Source organism: Catharus ustulatus, chromosome 27 (genome assembly GCF_009819885.2).
Source record: "Catharus ustulatus isolate bCatUst1 chromosome 27, bCatUst1.pri.v2, whole genome shotgun sequence".
NCBI lineage: Eukaryota > Metazoa > Chordata > Aves > Passeriformes > Turdidae > Catharus > Catharus ustulatus.
In genome coordinates this window covers 5,392,160-5,410,007 of record NC_046247.1, presented here as the reverse complement: position 1 = coordinate 5,410,007, position 17,848 = coordinate 5,392,160, and the positions used below count along the sequence as shown (strand labels likewise).

The 17,848-nt window shown below is 49.4% G+C and overlaps 1 pseudogene; it reads right to left on the bottom strand.

The window, feature by feature from the left end:
* Positions 1–14,740: 14,740 nt before the first annotated feature.
* LOC117007832 lies at positions 14,741–16,697 on the bottom strand (annotated as a pseudogene).
* Positions 16,698–17,848: the final 1,151 nt, after the last annotated feature.

The window sequence follows — 17,848 nt, the reverse complement described above, 5'->3', positions numbered from 1 at the left end:
GGATTAAATTTGATTTGATTTTAAAATTCTTAGTATAAATATTGCATTATTTAAACATTTTTGAGGGGTCATATTCTCTCTTCTTTTGTTTTTTAACAACAATGTGTCTCTTGTTATTGGAAATGAAGGAAACATAAAAAGCAAAAAAAAAAAAAACACGTGGCAAAACAATAAATTCACACTAAGCAAAAATAAATTAGATTAAACACACAATTTTTAATACATGAACGATAGAATGGTAATTTAAAACAATGCATTATCAGCTCCCTAAATACTCTACCATCACCCAGAGTCTGCAGTAACAGGCAAGCCTCCTTTTAGAGTGAGGGCTTGGGGAACCATTCCCAGGTAAGATTTTCCAAGTTCAGTTCAAAAAGGGTTCCAGCTATTATAGGTCCAAATTCAACAACTCAAAATGACTTAAGTATCATTTTGATGCAGAAGAAACCCAGGTTGTTGGCATACCTCTCGAGCAGGAAAGGCTGGGATGTGGCCAAGTTCCAGGCCTTAACTGGAAGAGTCTTCCTAACATATTCTAAAATCTTCTTAGTAATAGTAGTTAGGAAGTTTTTAGATAGCTAAACAAGCATATATTAAAGTCTGTAAAGCAGCCAGCTTTGTAATTTATCTTCTAAAGTCAATGGTAGACAAATAGCAAATAAGTAATGTAATAATGTAATAATAATAAGTAGTGCAATAATATCTTATGGATAATGCCTGGTACAAAATCTCAGTGAATTCACATCATGAGATTAACAACATAATCAGGATTGTTAATATAGCAGTAGTAACTGTCTTAAGAAATTGAGGTAATATTTTCATAGACATTTATCCATATATGACATTAAAGCAAAAAAGAAAGTACTAAATAGTTTAACTAATTGGTTCTGTCTCATGTTTACAATAAAATAACTCTATATTGTAGTTTAAATGAACAGATTTTACCATAAGTTAGCTCCATGCAAACTTCACATTACTCATCTCTATATCATAAGAATTGCATCTTATATTTTAAACAAGCATATTTTAACAGAACTTAAAACTAATTTCCCTGAAACTTAACCTTCCATAGATATAATAGAAGCACACCTAAGAGAACTCAAAGTTAACATTACTGAATTGATCCTAATAGCACTTAACAGAACTTAAATTGAATAGCACTTAAATTTAATTTTGCTTAGTCTAATACTTAATCTCAACAAAAGTTAACTTCACAGTACTTGACCTTAACAGAATCTTAATTTATTTTGATTCTATCATCACAAAAAGTTACTGGAAATTTGTCATAGAGCAGTTAAACATGCAAGTAAACAACTGTATTGAGATAGTAGCAACATGAATTTACTGTAGGAATTCAACTGCTGTAGCTTTTTAAAGAATGCTCGTACGACAGATTTGAGTTTGGCCTAATAAAAGCAATGAGATATAAATACTGAAGGCTGTAACAATTAGAATGAGTTTTACACAAGTAACTTGGCTAGTTTAGTGGGTGTGTAAGACTGATCCTTGCATACAAATAGTTACAAAGTTAAGGGATCAGTTTATTCTAAAGAATAAGCTACTGTTTACTCTATTTGTGGGTAGCAAGGAAGAATAATTACAGTAATTTCATGAATATAAGGCGCACCCTTTTGACGAAAATTTTCCCTCGAACCCGGAAGTGCGCCTTATAGTCCAGTGCGCCTTATCTGATGTACAAAGTTGCGAAATTTGCCAAACCAGAAAGTGTGAGCTGTGAGCCGTGGGGGGAGCTGGAAGTGCCACGGCAGCCAGCTGGAGGCGGGCCCGGAGGCCCGCGGCACTGCCCCAGCCCTGTGGAGGCGGGCCAGGGGGCCCATGGCTGCTGGGTGAATGCTGCCCAGGGGGCCCCCAGCACCCGCCTTCCTGGGTCCAGGCAGTCCCGGGGGCCCATGGCTACCGGGTGAAGGCAGGCCCAGTGGCTTGTGGCACTGCCCCTGCCGGGTACAGGTGGGCCCGGGGGCCAATGGCTTCAGGGTTGGGGCGGGGCCTCGGCCAGCAACGGGGAGAGCTGGGGCGGAGCCTCGCTGCAAAAAAAAGTGCACCTTATAGACGGGTGCGCCTTATCTGATCTACAAAGTTGCGAATTTTGCCGACTCCCAGGGGGTGTGCCTTATAGTCCGGTGCGCCTTATGGTCGTGAAATTACTGTACACTTGAATTACTAAATAGCAGTACTGAAAGTTTCACAATAAAAAACTTGCTAAAACTTTGGAGTAAAAGCCAAGCAACTGGTAATCCAACAGTTTGACTGAGGCGAGGTGTTCCTCGGGCCATTGATCTGGATCAAGTGGCGACTTTGACAGCTAAGACTGCTTCCCCTGGTGCCTGAAAGTGCTTGGGGCACTTCAGCAAGGGGCCATTGTGAGGGCCATTGGGCTTGGGAGATAACAGTAAGAACCTCTGTGTCTATGAGACTGACAAGGGATAACTTTTGTCCTTTTAATGTCAGGGTACCATGGCATGTGGGGCGTTGTTCTGCTCTAGGATGTACCCAGCATATTTGGGGTGTTATGCACACGTTGCCCCGGTGGTGCGAAAACTCCTGTGGGAAGCAAAGGAACAGATGAATCAAGGAACATTGCTGTGTCGGAGGTTGCCAGGGCCAGTGCAGCGCTCCCTGTTGTGGTGGGTTGTAGATCAGTGATGCTCCAGCCAAGGCTGCTTGTGGTGGCTGGGCTGGGGCTGGCTGCACTCTGCTCTGCTGTGCAAGCCCCACAGATTTCACAAGCAAACCTTCTAACTCCCTTTTCCACTGAGCATCAAGAATGACATACTGAGTTGTGGTTAACAGTAAGTTCTCCAGTCCCTTTAAATCATGAGATTTAAATCATAAGATGAGTTGACAACACAGACCGTACAAGATTAGCAAAGTAGGGAGATCCCAGCCCATGTTCTGTAGCCGTGCAGCTCAGTTCCTTGATTTCCAAATAAGCGAGGGATTCCCACCGAGGGGTATTTCCCCACTCACCTCGAAACATGACTGGAGCAACTATTTTTGCTGCGCTATCAAAATCCCCCTCCTTCAGAGCCTTTCTCTTTAATTGCACCCAGTTTTCATGAGGGTCACGTAGCAATGCATTTGAATAGTTAAGGCCATAGTTTATAGCAGGTGCACCAGCCAAGCCATTTTTAGCTGTTTTTCTGCAGTTTTCTCAAACACCCTGGAGCTCCTCAAGGCTACTGAAACATAAATTGTGCTAAACTGAGAGAGAAGAAGCTGAAAAACAGATTACAAAGATTAAAAGAACTAGGATAAAGGTGAGTGGTGATGTGCTGGACTACAAACAATCATTTCCCCTGCAAAAAACATGCAAGGTGTGTGGACAAGATAGAAGCACCAATAAAAAAAAGCGTCATCGTGTGAACAGTAGTTTTAGAATATATAAGTAGGGTCTAAAGTAAACAATAAATCAGTTTCTACATAATCACATTCATTTGTCGTTTGGAAGTCCTTTGTTCCCGCATGGTCAGGAGGGAATAGGTCAAGCCCAGCATCTGGATCTATTGGTCCTGGGTCGAAGGGGACCCCCTCCTCCTCACTGCTAGAGCCACAGTCGGCAATACAGGCTGCTAAGGACCGTGGGACAGAATGCCTTTCCCTCCTTTGTCTGGGCAGAGGGGGAGCGCCAGGGAGAGTCAGAGCGGGCAGGGGACTGGCGGCATCTGCAGAGGATACACCCTGAGACTGCTCTTCCTTTTTAAATGCTTCAAAAATCACCCTCCAGGCCAGGAGCATACACTGTGCCTGCTTGTGTCCCATAGCAGCCAGGTCACAGAGCTGAATGCCGGCCTTGTCTCAGTAGAGGAGGGTAAAAATAGAAGAAGGGGCGGTATCAGGAAACATGCGTGACACCCATTGTAAAAGTGACTTAAAGTCGTGCTTTAGGATGGGGGAGCCAAGCTTCCCCAGAAGAGCAAGCATGGTTTTATTATGGTCTTTCTCCTTGGACATGTCCTGTCCCACAGTTCGGTTCCCCAAGATCACCTGTCACGTCACAGCAGGACAGATGACTGTGGGTCCAACGCGGTTCTGTCACCGACACGATCAGTTCCGGGGACTCACCGATTGCTGCCAGGTAGGCCAGACCTTCTCCTCACCCAGGGCACCAATTAGCAAGGATTGAGAGAGAGATCGGGAATACTGACTTGTGATCAGAATCCGAATTTACTGTGAGCTACACATGCTTATATACCATTTTTAGGAAGGCTTGTAATTTTTTATTGCATTCATTGCGTTAAACATCACACAGACAAACTTTACATTTCTACTTACTCAGTTCAGTCTTCTTTTCTGTCACCCATCTTGATCCAATCTTCTTGTAATCTTCAAAGCTCTGTTTGCTCTTGCCAAGGCATCTTGGTTATCAAACTGCATATGCTAATTAAATACACAGTGCTATCAGTCTCAGCTACCATAGCCACCTCTGATCTCTGAAGTCACAGTCATTGCTGTGATGTCACACAAACTGCAGTGGGATGTCATACAGCCAATCTGTGATGTCACAGCCTGCTCCAGGATGTCACAGCCTCCCTGTGACATCACACCACTGCTCTGTGATGGCACAGACTGCTGTCTGATATCACAGAGCCACACTCTGTGATGGCACAGTCTGCTCTGTGACCTCACAGCCCACTCTGTGATGTCACACAACCAACCAGTGCTGTCACAGCCCACTCAATGATATCACAGCCTGTTCTAAGATGTCACACAGTCCCCTCATTGATGCTGTAGCTGCTTGATGACTGCATGCATGTCACAGCCCCATCTGTGACCTCCCACAACCCACCCTGTGCTGTCACACAGCCCCTTTCTGACATCACAGCTGCTCTGTGGCTCCATGACACAGCCACACAGGTGCCACTGTGACACAACGCCATCTGGGACATCACACAGCCCCTGCCAGTGCTGAGCACCTGCGAGCTCTGTCTGTGCCCTGCTCATGTCCCTGCCATGCCCTGGCAGTGCCCCAGCCCTGCTGGGCTGTGCACAGGAGCTGCTCCTGGGCAGAGCTGGCTCTCTGCAGCACTGCCCTTGCCAGGAGCTGCCTCTGTGCCAGGAGCCCAGCTCAACTCAGCAGCACAGACACAGCACAAGGGCTTTAATGACCCTCTTGGGCTTTTAGTGCTGCTTCCATCAGACTCGGTCCCTCAGAGTGTGCTCAAAATACTTCTCAAGAGCTCAAAGTGAGATGGAAAGACGGAAGTTTCTCATACTTTAAATAGATCCCTGTGAGAAAGTGTCTCCAGGTTCCAGTAAGAGTAGAACATTGGAGGGCACTGATGGCAGGATGAAGACAAAGCAAGGGAAAGGTGTCTCTGATGCTGAGCAAACCTGGATGTGTTTCAGCAATGCAAAGGACCAAGGCCTGAGCCCCAGCCCCTGGCAAGGCACATCCTGTCCCTCCCTCATTGCTCAGGGCTCTTCCCAGGGCACTGGGCTCTGGGGATGTGCAATGCCAAGGGCAGCACCATGGGGCGGCCCCTGCCAGGCTGCTGAGCAGGGACAAGGAGGCAATGAGGCCCCAGCACAGCAAGGCTCACTTGTCCTTTCCTGCTGGCCTCAGGCCCAGGGCCAGCAGCCATGGCCAAAGTGCTGCAGGAGTTGGCTCTGGCAGGGCCTTTCAGCTGCTGCCCATCCCTGTGCCCTGTGCAGCCCAGGCTGTCCTACGGTGTCCATGCCCTGCGCCTCTGTCCCTGCAGGCTGTCGTCATCCCCCGGCTGCCCCACCTGGCTGGCCCCTTCCTTTGCTGACAGCTCTGTGTCCTGCCTGCCTCTGCCTGGGCACATAAAACTGTGGTCTTGATATCAAAATGGTTCATTAAAGTTTTACTGTGCCTGTAAACTTTTAGAAGAAGAACAGTGCATTTAAACACTTCTTTTCCAGCAGGAATTATTTGAAGACCAGAAGAAGACCTCTGGCTCAAGGGTGCAGTGATAGAAAAAGTGAGGATTGAACCTCGGAACTTGGGGTGGGTTTTATGAAATGGGTAAGTTGTAATTCACTGGTAGCAACTGCATATGAGAAACATGCTTTTAGAATCACATGTCCATGTTAGATTAGGTGTTTTCCCTTGTCAGATCTCAGGCCTGAGAGCAGTCTTTTTTTGATATTTTGGTGATTTGGTGACACTATGGACTCATGGACCCAAGGAGTCAACTGTGACACTGAAACTTCATGGAACGCTTTTGTCTGTTGTGACAGAGCAGAGCCACAGTCCAGTCACTCTGTCCCCAGCCTGTAGTACTGCAGGAGTAGTTTTGGCCAAATTGCAGGACCCAGAACTTAGTCTTGTTAAACCTCACCTTGTTGGATTTGGGCCCTGGATCCAGCCTGTCCATGTCCCTGTGCAGAGCTCTCCTACTGTACCGCAGATCAACACTCCCATCCAACTTGATATCACCATGGTTCCATGAGGGCCTAGAGTGTCTAAATTGTCTCCATGATTCCCAGTGTCACCATGTCCCCTTGGTTCATTGGGACCCCTGGTATCACAGAGTCCCTTGTATCCTCTGCCCCCGCAGTGTCACAATGGCACCTTGGTTCCCCAAAGCCCTGCAGTGTCTGAGGTCACTGTCTTGCTGCCATGAGGTCTTGCAGTACAGCAATGCTCTCCTTGGTTCCACAGTGTCACAATGGCCTCTTGGTCCCAAGGGGAACCACAGTGTCAAGCATGTTTCCTTCATTCTATGAGCCTCTGTGGAGCAACAGTGGCCTCTTGGTTCCATTGGGTTCTGCCATGTCACAATGGCCCCATCATTCCACGAGGTCCTGCTCTGTCACAATGCTCTGCATGGTCCCACAAGGCCCTGCAGTGTCACAGTGGCCTCTTGGTTCCATGAGACCTCTGAGTGCCACCATGAATTCCTTGGTGCTGCAGTGTCACAATGGAGCCCTGGTTACACAAGATCCTGCAGTGTCACCAGGGACCCTTGGTTCCATGGGGCACCACAGTGTCACAATTGTTCCCTCAGTTCCAAGAGTCCTTGCAATGGAACAATGGCCCCTTGATTCCATTGGGCCCCAGGCTCTCACAAGGCTCTCCTTGGTTCTGCAGTGGCACAATGGCCCCTTGGTTCCACAAGGCCCTGCAGTGTCACAGTGGCCTCTGTGGTTCCACGAGGACCCAGAGTGTCACAATGGACTCCTTGCTTCCATGTAGCCCCACAGTGTCACAATGGCCCCTTGGCTCTGTGGTGCCATGTCGTACACAGTGTCACTGTGGTCCTCTCAGTTCCATGAGGCCCTGCAGTGTCACAATGGCCCCTTGCTTCCCCAGGGCCCTGCAGTGTCACAATCATCACAGAATCACCAGGCTGGAAAAGACCTTTGAGAGCATCAAGTCCAACCTGTGACCCAACACCACCTTGTCACCCAGACCATGGCACTCAGTGCCACATCCAGTCTTTCCTGAAACACTTCCATGGACAGTGACTCACTCACCTCCCTGGGCAGCCCATTCCAATGCCCAATCACCCTTCTTGTGAAGATTATTTCCTAATGTCCAACCTAACTGCTCCCCTGGTGCAGCTTAAGGCTGTGTCCTCTTGTCCTGTCATTGTTCCCTGGGAAAAGAGCCTGCCCCCCACTCCTGGCTTTACCGTCCTGTCAGGGAGTTGTAGACTAGTGATGAGGTCTACCCTGAGCCTGCTCTTCTCCAGGATAAACATCCCCAGCTTCCCTCAGGCAGTCCTCACAAGATCTGTGTTCCAGACCCATCACCAGCTTTGTTGCCCTTCTCTGGACACTGCTCCAGCCTCTCCATGTCCTTCCTATATTTTGGGGCCCAGAAATGGACACAGCACTCAAGGTACTGCCACACCAGTTCCAAGCACAGAGGAGAATCACTGCCCTGGTCCTGCTGGACACACAGTTCCTGATCCATAGGAGTCCCAGTGGTTGGATGAGGGTAATGGTGGGGGCGGGGTGGGTACAGAGTGCTATTGGTGGTCAGCAATCAAGGGTCTTGATTTTCATATTTATTCAGACTTTAGAAGGCATTAGAAGGTGCCGGGGGCCAATTACAATTGGACATTGCTGATATCTATCTAGAAAAAAGAAAAGAAAACTGGACAAAACTGTTTTTACAGTATTGTTTCCAATAAAGTACATTTTCTTTAAATAGACTTCTGAAATTTGTCTAATTAACCACAGAAGAACTGCAAACTTAAATTATTCCCAGGAGCTTTTCCTGTTTGGGTGTTTTGAAAAAATGTTTATGAGTCTTTGTCACTGAATTCCTGAACTTTAGAGCTCAAAAAAGAAGCCTCTGTAGTAGTAAAATTTATCAGCAACCTCCAAGTGGCTGAGGATCCATCCTCAGCAGAGCAGGAATGAACAGAAATGGGCACAGCTTTCTGGCTGCCCCAGCTCTGGGATGGGCCCTGGGCCTGGAGCAGGAGCAGCTCTGGAGGGCCCCAAGGCCGGGGCTGTTGTGCTGGCCTGGGCAGATGGGATGGCAGCAGGGGCTGCAGAGCTCTCAGGAGCTCAGGGACAGGGCAGCAGGGCACCCAGGGAGCCTCCTTTTGCCTTGGCCAAGCACCTTGCCCATGGCTGGGGCTGAGTCCTCTCTGAGCTGCAGCTGCTGCTGTGCCCTTGGCAGGGGCTGAGGCCGTGGGGCCACTGCCCAGAGCCCCCTGGGCTGAGCAGAGCTGTGGGGCCAGAGCCGGCTGGGCTGTGCTGGGGAGAGGCCCTTGGTGCTGCACAGAGCTCAGGGCAGCTGGCAGAGCTTGCAGGGAGCTGGGCTGGCCTGAGAGAGCCTGCCAGAGAAAGCAGCAGTGTCCATCTCAGCCTGGCTGAGCGTGCAGGGGCAGGACTCAGCCCAGGCCTTGTGGGGCAGGGCCAGCGCCTGTGGAAGGCATTGGAAACAGGCAAGTGGGCAAGAGAGGAGGCTGCTCTGTGCCCTTGGTGGCATGCACAGAGCAGGGAGGGGGCCCAGGACATTTGTCACTGCCAGCCTCTGTCCCCAGCCATTGCCAGCCCTGTCTGCTTAGCCCAGGTTTGCCCTGGGCTGAGTTTGGCTCTGGCCCAGCTCCATCCTCCTGCAGGGCTCAGGGCCCGTTCCTGGCCATGGCCAGCCCTGCTTGGGCTCTGTTGGGCTCTGGGCCAGCACAGAGGTCAGTGCAGGCCCACAGGTGCCAGGGGCTGTGCAGGAGCTGTCAGAGGCTGCCCAGCAGGGAGGTCATGGGGCACAGAGCCCCAGGGCTGCTGTGGGCACCACGGCAGAGGGGCCATTCCCACCTGCAATGCTCCTCTCCTGGGCTGGGCCAGCGGGGCACAAAGGGGCCATGGAGTTTTTGCCAGCAGTGTGCCCAGGTCACCAAGATGGCCAATAGCATCCTGGCCTGCATCAGATATACTGTGGCTGGCGGGACCAGGGCAGTGATTTTTTCACCTGTGCTCAGGGAAAGGCTGCAACTCAGGTGCTGTGTCCACATCTTGTCCCCCAATTTAGGAAGGACATGGAGGGGCTGGAGTGTGTCCAGAGAAGGGGAACAAGGCTGGTGAGGGATCTGGAACACAAGTGCTGTGAGGAGCATCTGAGGGACTTGGGGCTGTTTATCCTGGAATAAAGGAGACTCAGAAGTGACCTTATCACTCTCTACTGAAAGGTGGTTGTTGTCAGGTGGGGGTTGATCTCTTTCACCAGGCAGTAGCTGACAGAATGAGAGGACACTGTCTCAAGCCACATCTAGGACTTTATAGATTGAATATTAGGCAAAAGATTTTCATGGAAAGAATAATAAAGTACTGGGATTGTCTGCCTGGGGACATGGTGGAGTCATCATCCTTGGTTGTGTTTTAAAAAAACTGGATATGGCACTTGGTGCCATGGTCTAGTTGAGGTTTTAGGGCAAGGGTTGGGCTTGATGATCTTGGAGGTCTCTTCCAACCAAATGATTCTGTGATTCTGTGATCCCACATTGGACCTGAGACCTGAAAAAATGTTACCCTCCTTAACACCAAATTACTGTTAAGGAGTCTTATTCTGATATTTTGGAGATTTGATGACAGCAGGGCCTCACAGAACCAAGGAGTGAACTGTGACACCTTGGAACCTCATGGAACCTACGGGCCTTGTGGGAGCTCAGGCAACCAAAATCCATTTTCGAAGTGTGGGGCCACATGGAACCTATAGTCCCTTGTGACACTGCAGAGCCAAGGAGACCATTGTGACACTGAGAAACCTCCAGCAACCATGGATGCATTGTGACACTGCAGGGCCTCACAGAACCAAGGAGTCCATCGTGACATTGCAGGACCTCATGGAACAATGGAGACTGTTATTAAACAGAATCACAGAATAAACGAGGTTGGAAAAGACCTTTGAGAACATCTAGTCCTACCTATTACCTAACATCACCTCATCAACTTAACCAATGGCTCTGAGTGCCACATCCAGTGTTTTTTTTTAAATGCCACCAAGTGTGGTGACTACCACCTGCCAGGGCAGAAGATTCCAGTGCCCAATCACTCTTTTAGTGAAGAATTATTTCCTGATGTCAAACCTATCCTACCTCTGGCTCATATTAAGACTGTGTCTTCTCATTCTGTCAGTGGTTCCCTGGGAGAAGAGACTGTCCCCCACCTGACTACAACCTCTGTTCAGGCAGTTGTTGAGAGTCTCACTGGAGACCATTGTAGCCTTTGGGGCCATTGTAGCATGGCAGGGTCCTATGGAATCAAGGGGACCACAGTGACAGTGTGGGGGTCATGGGACAAAGGGGCCATTCTGACACCATGGAACCAAGGAAACCTTTGTGACACTATGGGGCATCATGGAACCAAAGGACCATTGTGACACTGCAGGGCCTCATGGAATGAAGGGCACAATAGTGGCACTCTGAGCTCTAAAGGACCAAGAGGCATTCTCACACTGCAGAACCAAGGAGGCCATTGTGACATGATGGGGCATCATACGGCCCAGGGTCCATTGTGACACAGCTTGGCCTCATGAAATCATGAGGCCATTTGTACACTTTGAGGCTTTGTGAAAATAAAAGGGCAGTTTCAGGGTATTTTGGAACCAAAGGGACCCTAGTGACACTGTGGGACTCAATGGAATCAATGGTCTGTTTTGACACTGCAGGGCCTCATGGAATCATGGAGACTGTTGTGACACTACAGGTGCTGCCTTGGAATGGCTACCAAGAGCAGAAGCTAGACAAAGTTAAGAGAATAAAATGGGTATTTATTAAAGGCCTTCAATAGATATACCTTGGGCCATCAAAAGCATCCCAGGGGCTACACCCAAGATCGACAGGGGTGATGAGGTTTCAGACAGATCTAAATTTGATCGATTTGCATATCAGGATTATGCAAAGGTTACATCTTCAGGTAATGATATAGGGTTATTCCCCCAGTTCAGCTCCCCTCGCTCCAGTTTGGTATTCTTTATATATTTCGGGACCTGAGGCTGCAAGGTGCCCTTGACTTTCAGCGGAATTTTTTTGTCTGACCAAAATGTGAAGACAGTTAACTAACACTTCAAGTGGAGTTTAGAGTTATGCACTAATACAGTACAGGATTTCAAAAATTGAAAGGCTAAAATCTTAAGGCATTACAGGCCTCACTGTACCAAGGGAACACAGTGACACTTTGTGGCCCCATGGAAGCAAGGAGTCCATTGTGACATTACAGGGCCCCATGGAACTAAAGATTCATGGAACAGTGCTGGACCCCATGGAACCAAAGGTCCATTGTGGCATTGCTGGGTCTCATGGAATCCTGGAGGCCATGATGACACTTTGAGGCCTCGTTGGTTCAAGGGGCTCTGCAGAGCCTCATGGAACCAAGGAGACTCTTCTGCCATTGTGAGTCCCCATGGAACCAAGGATCTGTTGTGATTCTGTGGTACCAAGGAGACCCCTGTGACACTGGAAGGCCTCATGGGAGCAAGGGATCCTTGTGACACTTTGGGGCCCCGTGGAAACAAGGGTAAGAACATGTAACAGATCTGCTTGGCTTGGTTTTGCTACTTGTATGCCAAGGGTCTCTTCTTATGTACCCTTGAAACCCTGGGGCTCTGGACTTTGTTTCAAATGGAAAAGAACTGTCCTTCTCACTCAAGCATCCATGGACAAAATGGGATTCTCACTTCAAAATTCCCTATATCCAGGGATTGCTGTCAGACAAAAGCTGCAATTTCCAACAAGTCTGGCTGGCCTTGTCTTCCTGAGGGCCAGCTCTCACCTGCCTTCCAAACACAGGTTCAGTGCTTTCCTTCCTATAGAAAAGAACTGTCTCTCCTGCACAGGTACCCATGGTTGAAATTGGTATTTTTCCTCCAAAATTCTTATACACGAGGGTTTTTCTCAGACAAAACTGCCAGGACAGAAAGCTCTGGTTGGCCTTGACCTCTGGTGGCTGAAGTTCATCAGCTCCTGAAACACTGGGGCTCTGTGGTTTCCTTCCTGTGGAGACCATGGTTTAACTGTGAGTAACCATGGAGACAATTGTGACTCTGTGTGGCCTCCTGAAATAAAGGAGCCGTTGTGACACTGTGGGGGCCTTGTGGAACCAAGGACATCACTGTGGCACTGCTGGGCCCCATGGTCCCAAGGGCCCAGTGTGAAGCAGCAGGGCTCTGTGTAACCAAGAGTCCATTGCTGCATTACAGGACCTCGTGCAGCCAAAGGGCTCTTGTGATCCTGCAGGACACCGTGGATCCATGGAGACCATTGTGGTATGGCAAGGCCCCATGGAATGATAGAGACTGATGTAACACTGTGGGGCCCCACGGAGCCAAAGGGCCATTGTGACCCTGCAGGGTCTCATGGAAGCAAGGGGCCACTGGGACACTGCAGAAGGAAGGAGAACATTGTGACACTGTGGGGCCCCATGGAACCATAGGGACAGGGAACAGGTCTGGCTGACTTCACTTCCTGGGAGCCTGAAATGTCCAGATGATCTTGGAATGTTGAAGGCTGCCCTCATAAGCTCCTGGAAAACTGGGGCCCTGTGTTTTCCTTCCTATGTGAAAAGAACCATCTGTCTTTCCTGGTGCCCATGGCCAAAACTGACACCCCCTTAAAAAAAGCCCTATATGCAGGGGTTCTCCCAGACAAAACCTGCCAGGACAGGATTGAGAGCATTGGCTGCCCATGGCCATAGGTGGTCACCTTGATAGCATAGTGTCAAAAATGTTTCTAAAATAATGGGAATTATATACAACAGATTCAGGGGATGGAAAGAAAGGTTGGGTCTGGTAGGCCTGGGGTAGGGAACTAGGCCCTGGGAAAAAATGTTGAGCTTTGTATTTATTGAATCATGTGAAATTGCACCTGTGTAATCATCATGTGATAAATAATATGGTTGTTAAATGTAATAATTGTTTGGTAAATTGAATATATTATTGTTTGATCATGATAAGAATCATGAGAAGTGATGTAATCGAAACAAGAATCATGAGAATGGGTATTTTGGGGACCTGATGAAAATCACAAGAATCCATGCTTGGATAAGATCAATGTACACAATAGAACAATATGGGTTTAGTAATTATTACATAGTTACATAATTAAAAGGGTGTAAAAATATGCCCCTCTCGAATCCATGTTGGAGTCAGATTTGGGTTTCTACCCTGACTCCCAGAGCTCTTCAATAAAAGCACCTACATATAATCATCCTATGATCATGTGTTTCTATGCTAACAACACAGCCCAGGCTGCTCCTGGCCTGCCTTGCTGCCAGGGCACTCGGCTGCCTCCTGCCCAGCTCCTGCCCACCAAGAATTGTCTGCCAGGGCCTGGTGGATGTGGGGAGGGCTGTGGATTCTGTCTACCAGAACTTTAGCCTTTGTCACCATGTCCCACAGCATTCCCTCAAAAAGCTGCAGCCTGTGGCTTGGAGCGGTTCACCCTTCCCTGGGCTAAGAACTGGCTGGACGTCTGGGCCCAGAGAGTGGTGGGGAATGGTGCCACATCCAGTGTGTGTGCAGGGGTGTCCTGCAGGGATCAGTGTGGGCCCAGTCCTGTTTAACATCTTTATTGATGATGTGAAAGAGGGAATCGAGTCCACCATCAGCAAAATTGTAGATGACACCAACAGGGTGTGAGTGTGGACCTGCTGGAGGGTAGGAGGGCTCTGCACAGGGAACTAGACAGGCTGGATCCAGGGCCCAAATCCAACAAGGTGAGGTTAAACAAGACCAAGGGCCAAGTCCTGCATTTTGGCCACAACAACCCCTGCAGCATTACAGGCTGGGGACAGAGTGGCTGATAGTGGCCAGGCAGAAAGGGAGCTGGGGGCACTGATGGACAGCAGGCTGGACATGAACCAGCAGTGTGCCCAGGTGGCCAAGAAGGCCAATGGCTCCTGGTCCTGGATCAGGAATGCTGTGGCAAGCAGGAGCTGAGCAGCTGGTGCCAACACTGACCTGCTCCCAGCTCTGCACACAGACATTGCTGCTGCAGCTCCAGAGAAGGGAACAAAAGGGGCATCTCTGGAGAAAGCTTTGTTGCGAGAATCTTTATTTCATCTAAAGCCACAGAGAACACAACTCCTCATGGACACAGTATGTGGCCACAGAAAAGGTGGAGAGAAAAAAAATGAGAAAGGGTAGAAAAATAGTCTTTATATGTGGTCAATAACAAAAAACTAAAAAAAACCCCACACAAAACCAAAACAAAAAGAAAAAAAAAACCTAAAAAAAGAACAACACCAAAAAGAAATATGATATATTACTTTAATTACAAGTGATGTAAAGAAATTGGGAAGCAGTTTAATGTTTCTGAAATCGTTCAGTGATCAGTCTCCACACTGCAGCCTTGAGCTCCTGGTTCCTCAGGCTGTAGATGAGGGGGTTCAGGGCTGGAGGCACCACCGAGTACAGAACTGATAGGGCCAGATCCAGGTATGGGGAGGGGATGGAGGGGGGTTTCAGGTAGGCAGATGTGCCAGTGCTGAGAAACAGGGAGAGCACAGCCAGGTGAGGGAGGCAGGTGGAAAAGGCTTTGTGCCGTCCCTGCTCAGAGGGGATCCTCAGCACAGCCCTGAAGATCTGCACATAGGAGAAAACAATGAACACAAAACAGCCAAAGGCCAAACAGGCACTAACAGCAATGAAGCCCAAGTTCCCTGAGGTAGGAGTGTGAGCAGGAGAGCTTGAGGATGTGTGGGATTTCACAGAAGAACTGGCCCAAGGCATTGCCATGGCACAGGGGCAGGGAAAATGTATTGGCTGTGTGCAGCAGAGCATTGAGAAAGCCACTGGCCCAGGCAGCTGCTGCCATGTGGGCACAAGCTCTGCTGCCCAGGAGGGTCCCGTAGTGCAGGGGTTTGCAGATGGACACGTAGCGGTCGTAGCACATGACTGTGAGAAATGCAAATTCTGATGCAAGGAAGAAAGAAAGAAAAAGAGCCTGAGCAGCACATCCTGAGTAGGAGATGTTCCTGGTGTTCCAGAGGGAATTGTGCATGGCTTTGGGCACAGTGGTGCAGATGGAGCCCAGGTCAGTGAGGGCCAGGTTGAGCAGGAAGAAGAACATGGGGGTGTGCAGGTGGTGGCCGCAGGCTACGGCGCTGATGATGAGGCCGTTGCCCAGGAGGGCAGCCAGGGAGATGGCCAGGAAGAGGCAGAAGTGCAGGAGCTGCAGCTGCCGCGTGTCTGCCAATGGCAGCAGGAGGAAGTGGCTGATGGAGCTGCTGTTGGACATTTGCTGTGTCTTGTCATGATGATCTGTAAGAAAGGTAATCATGGAATAGTTCAGTTTGGAAAGGACTTTAAATATCCCAGCCCAGCTTGTTGGCACTTTCCCCCCACTACCTGCCCAGGGCTCTGCTGCCTGGAGCTGTCCCTGCCAGCAGCTGCTTCCCTGTGCCCAGGGCTGGGCCCTGCCAGTGCTGCCAGAGCCCAACCCAGCCCTGGGGGCTCAACTCTGCCCTGCAGAACCCTCCAAGCACAGGGCACTGCCCAGGGCGAGCTCTGCCCCTGCAGGCTCTGATGGCAATTTCAGAGCAACTCTGAGGAAACTGGAAAAGGAATGCTGATGCTTCCTATAAGGGGCCCTGTGCTCATTTCTTTCACTGCCTAATTTTTGAGATCTGAGAGAGTTTGTTAAATTTTTTCTCAACCTAAAACAAGAAATGAATATCCATGTGCAATTACCCTACCAGGCAACCCAGAGAAGTAGATGAAAAATCATGATTTTCCTTTTTACTCAGCCCCTCCCTTCCTGTTCTCCCTGTATAATCTCCTCGGAAATGTTCTGCAGTTAAATGTTAGGCTGGGATCACTCCTGTACAATGCAGCACCTTCACCATACAAGAACACTTCCAAGCCTTTCCAGCTGTCTCCTTCCACCCAGACCTCGTCCTCCAGTGCTGTGGGCAGCTCCCAGGGCTGGCTGAGAGCTGTCCCTGGCAGGCAGCAGAGTCCCTGCCCCAGCACAGCGCCCTGGGCTGCAGGACCCTGCTCTGCAGGACAGCCCTGGGCACCCCTGGCTGCTCTACACAAGAGAGAATCAGAGAATGTACTCACAGAGTCTGTAGGCATTGGGATGTTCCAGCTTTAGGAGATCACTGCAGGAGCTGCAGCTGCATTGTCCTGCAGCCAGAGGCTTCCTGTGTCAAGGTCTGGGAGTGATTCTGCCCCAGTCACTTCTGAGCATCTTCCCAGCCCTGACTGATTGAAGCTCTCTGTGCCTCAGTGCTGTGCCTGGGGTGGCTGCAGGCAGTGTCCCCAGCCCTGCTGGGCTGGGAGAAGAGATGCTCATGAGGAGAAATGTGTTTTTAAATGTCTTCTTGGTTGCCAGGATCACCCTCTTTCCCAGGAGCCAGGCCCAGTTCAGCAGGGGTTGGGGCTGAGTCCCTGAACATCAGTCCCTGAGAGAGAGCTGAAGAAACCTCTAAGGAGCTTCATCAGAATCAAACTCCAAAGTTTATTAAAGTTTTAATGGGTCCCACTGAGGGACACAACTGAGAAAGTGTCCTCAGGTTCCAGTCAGAGCAGGAAATTGGAGACAGAGATGAAAGGTGGGGACAAAGAGAAGCCAAGCCTTGGTGCCCTGGGGCACAGCAGGGTCTGTGCCACCAAGGGCTCTGAGGAGACACCTTGTCCTGAGGCACTGGGGCCTCCTGGAACAGCCCCAGCAAGGCTGGGCACTGTCACCCCTTGTCCTGCCCTCAGCATCCCCCCACATCCCAGTGGCCTCAGGGATCTGCTGGGACCAGTCCCTGGGGAGCCTTGGTCAGGAGTGGCCCTGGGGGGCTCCTTCATGCTCCCAGGTTTTTCAGAGGACTTTGGGTTTTGCTTTTGCCTTGGAGTCTCTGAGAGTTTTGTGAAATCATGGCCTCCAATTATCTGCTTTAATTAGTCCCTTGAGGACTTTTCTCTGTAACAACACTCAGTGGGGCTCAGTAATGCTTCAAAGTACTTCAGTTTTTCAAGATACTTGATTTTTCTTTTCTTCTCTGACTCTCTGAAAGGTTTTGGGCAATCATGGCCTCCAATTTTCTCCTCCACGGAGTCCATGAGGAGCCTGTGTTGGGGATGGACCTCAGTAGGAGCCATTAATGCTTTAAGATACTTTGGGTTTTCCTTCTGACTTGGACTCCTGGAAAGGTTTATGCAATCTCCTCTCAGGCCCTGATGTTCAAGGGCTGAGCACCAAATGCACCACAGGGCCATTGGGATACAGCACGTCCTGACACACCTTGGTTCTGCCTTGATTTCCCTCTGGTCCAGTGCAGTTCATCAGGAAGGTTTTCAAATCCAGTTATGGAGAAATATCTCAAAGAGCTTCTAAGAAATATGAATTGCTATTTTGAAGGGTGTCTTTTATTGTTGATTCTCTTTAGAGCCGAGGTGATTGCAGCATTCTGTGATTGA